This window comes from Elephantulus edwardii, unplaced genomic scaffold (assembly GCF_000299155.1).
Source record: "Elephantulus edwardii isolate Elephantulus edwardi_28Jun2011 unplaced genomic scaffold, EleEdw1.0 scaffold00119, whole genome shotgun sequence".
Lineage (NCBI taxonomy): Eukaryota > Metazoa > Chordata > Mammalia > Macroscelidea > Macroscelididae > Elephantulus > Elephantulus edwardii.
This window is the reverse complement of record NW_006399869.1, coordinates 11,058,477-11,062,262: the sequence shown is the minus strand read 5'-3', so window position 1 is coordinate 11,062,262 and position 3,786 is coordinate 11,058,477. Positions and strand designations below refer to the sequence as shown.

The window sequence follows — 3,786 nt, the reverse complement described above, 5'->3', positions numbered from 1 at the left end:
CATAGAGCCCAGTCTCTCGGATAATCTGCTCTGCATACATGTTGAAAAGGTATGGAGACAGGATGCATCCCTGGCGTACACCCTTCCCAATTTTGATTAGAACTTTGTAATTAGTATAACTGCAACTGCTGCGCAACAGCCGAGAACAAAGGAATATTCATCTATCGGGAAGAGTTACTTTTCTTGAGCTCGTTTGCAAGACTCAAGTCTGTTTTTTGTCTGTTTGCAGAATCTAGAAAATAAGTTTCTTCCCACACTCTATCCTTAGACCGGTCTTTTGGATAGGTGCCTGGAGTACATCCGTGTGCAGACTATACTCCCAAGATGGCTGTGCTTCGGCTATGCTCCAGCTCCATCACTGGGGTATTCATTGGGTCTGACTTTTTATGAGAAAGTTTACTTTGTTTTTTCATGTTGACTGAGGCAGACTGCTGCTTTCTTGACATTTGTGATTCTTTTCTTAGTAGATACTGGGTTGTTGTAACTATATAATGATCCAGGGTATGGCAATGTTTAGTGAAGTATCTGTAATTGGTGCTCCCCTCTTGGGAAGAACAGTCAACCAGGAGGGGGATGACTTTGCCTCCTGAAACCATGCCTCTACCTGGCCTCTTCCTTTTGAGCTTAAGAAATACCACATGATGTAGCTAGACAACAATGTTTCACTCCATTGGTACCTGTGATATTGGTGCTTCTGGCAGTGGACAGCAGGGACAATAGGGTCTCCAGGTGGCAGGGGCAGAAATCTAGTGCTCTGGGAGGGATTGAAATCTAAAACTGCCATCCCTCCACCTGGCAAGTAGTGGTTGTGTCTCCAGCCAGCACATGAGTGTACTTGGGTTGACTATAGCCTTTCGTAGATGCTAGGGAATCCATGGCTGGAAGACACTCACAGGCAAGCCATGCCACACAGTCCTTTGTGTCTTGCAGCAAAGTGAAGGTAACATCCCCAAGAGCGGATCTCAGCACAGTGATATTCCGCTGTTTTTAATTTACATCTTTCCAATAATCATGAGAATTTCCTCATGTGTTTGTTGGCTGTCTAAACATCTTCTTTGGTGAAGTATCTCTTCAAATCCTCTACCCATTTTGTATTTAGGTTATATTTCTTTTTCTTGTTGAGCTTTTGGAGTTATATATTCATTTTACTGCCAAAGGGGCCCTTTAGAGTAGTGAGAGAAGATCTTCACCCTGAAACCCACAGCGTCCCTTTTCAGCAGGAAGTAGCTAAGAGAATACGCCGTCCCCTTTTCCTTATGACTCAGGGTGAAGTCTCTCTCAGGGAGGAGTGATAGGGAATGGCAAAGGATACACTGACAAAGAAGATTAATCAGAACTGGCTTTGACAAGCACTGTGGCATTTGGACAAGAACAAACTGGGAGGAGGGTAGAGAGAATAGTGCAACAATGAATGAGTGGAAGCCCAAAATCTCTGTAAATGTTTATGAAAATTAATAAAATATAATTATAGAAAAAAAAAGAAATTAGTTCTTTTTCTAGTATGTCATTACTAAACATTCTTTCCCAGCTTGTACATTTGGTTACTAGACTTTTGGAGAAGTCTCTCAATACATATTTTTGTTGGTGTTGCTGTGTACTGATGAGTCGAGACCAACTCATAGCTGACCCTCCATTTTTTTAATTAATTTTAATGAACATTTACAGAGATTTGGGATTTCCATTCATTCATTGTTGCACTTTTCTCCCTGTCCAGCCCTCCCTGCCCCACCCCCCGCAAGTTCACATCTCTCTTTGAAAAGTAAAAGAAAAATTATTTCTTTGGGCTCCATTAGTTTTTAAGAAACAGAGCAGCTGGCAGATTTTGGGCTGACAGCTCAATTCCTTACTACTAGGAAATTTTTGTGTACATAAGAATTTGATTTCCAGAAGGTTCCAGTCATTTTGGTTATCCTCTGCTGATTGTACCACAGATTAGGGCTCCTAAATTTGTCCCAATTTTCCTTTGATGTCATTTGTAATTGTAGATTTTACACTGAGATACTTGATCCTGCATTAGTGTTTGTTTTTGTTGTTGTTTTACTGTTGTATGAAGTATGGATCTTATTTTAATTTTTGTGCACATAGCTATCTAGTTTTTGTCAGCATTATTTGTTAGAGAAGTAGTCTTTTATCCAGTAAATAGATTTGATCTTTTTATTAAAAATCAACTGTCCTTAGGTGAATTTATTTATTTCTTTTCAATTCTATTGCTGTGGATGTATAATAGGGTTTGAGATCAAGAAGGGTAAGGTCTTTTGTTTTTCTTCTTTACAAAAGCTTTGCTTATTTGAGATCATGTTCCCTAAAATTTGGTGATTACTTTTTCCATCTCTTTGAAGAATAATAATGAGATCTGAATTTGAGTTACATTGTATCTCTAGAACACTTTAGATCAATAAAATGAATTTATTAGAAAAATTTCAGATATAAAATGTTATCTGCTATTGTAACACTTTGAAAAAATTTGTTTCTTAAAAATTTTATTAATAGTCATTCACTAGTTACTATATTCTGGATTGGAGAAAGAGTCATTAATAATCTTTAATGTGGCGAGCTTTGGTGGCCTAGTGGCAAGAAGTTGCAACTGCAATCTCAGAGATCCACGGTTCGAATCCACCAGACGCTCGGCTGGAGAAGGAGGAACAATCTCCTCCTGTACCAGTCAGATCTGATTTGACGGTACACACAAAAAAATAATGAAATAAAATAATAATAATAAAAAAAGAAAAAATAATCTTTAATGTGCAGATGATATAACCTTGCCTGCTAAAAATGAAGACAATTTGAAGAATCTACTGATAGAGGGAAAAGATAACGACTTTTAGTACGGATAACACTTGAGGGTGAAAGAATTAAAGTCCTCACAATTGTATGGTAAATACGATACATGGAGAAAATTTGGAAGTATCAGTAAGTTCACTCATTCTAATTGGATCAACAGCCATGGAATAGCAGTCAAGAATTCAAATAACACATTGCATTGGGCAACTGTACTGCAAAAAGAGCTCTTTAAAGTTCTACAAACCAAAAATGGTCATTTGACTAAAGTGTGCCTGACCAATGACATGGTCTTCTCAATGTACGTACAAAGCCTATGAAATTAAAATTTTTACAAAGAAGGCAGAAGAATTGATGTATTTGAATTGTGATGTTGTGAAAGAATAATGACTTTTCAATTGGCTACCAAGAGAGCTAAGTCCTGGTGATATATTGGCTAAGTTCTCAGCTGCTAAATAAAAGGTCAATGGTTTGAATCCACCAGCAGCTCTACAGAAGAAAGATGTGACAATTTTATTTCATAGAGATTACTGCCTTGTAAACTCTTTGGGGCAGTTCTATTCTGTCATGTAAGGAGTCTCAGAGGTTACAATAACAATACTTCACTTCTTTGCATGAAAATATAATCAGAAATGACTAATCACTACAAAAAGATATTCTTATGTAAAAGTAAAAAAGATCAGTGAAAATAAGGGAAATTTTCAAAGTGATAGGTTGACACAATAACTGTAACAATGTGCTCAAACATATGAAAAATCATGCTGATGTCACAAAACAGCAATGCTCATTTTGTGATAAACCTCTAGAAGCTGAAGTCAACAGGACAGCAACTAACGAGAGTCATCATGCACAAAACCTTGTGTCATATTCTGTGAAGATTCAAAAAAACTCATAGGAAAAATACATGTTTATAAATAGCAGAAAAAAGGAAGTATTGAGAAGTGTCAGCGTAATCTAAATAAGAATATTTTCTTTAAGTGTTAATTAAAAATATTTTCTTGGTTTTAT

At 36.9% G+C, this 3,786-nt stretch overlaps 1 protein-coding gene across 1 annotated transcript in view; it reads left to right on the top strand.

The window, feature by feature from the left end:
* RXFP1 (relaxin/insulin-like family peptide receptor 1) overlaps positions 1 to 3,786 on the top strand; it is a 92,102-nt gene that overhangs the window by 77,900 nt on the left and 10,416 nt on the right. The window lies entirely within an intron of this gene.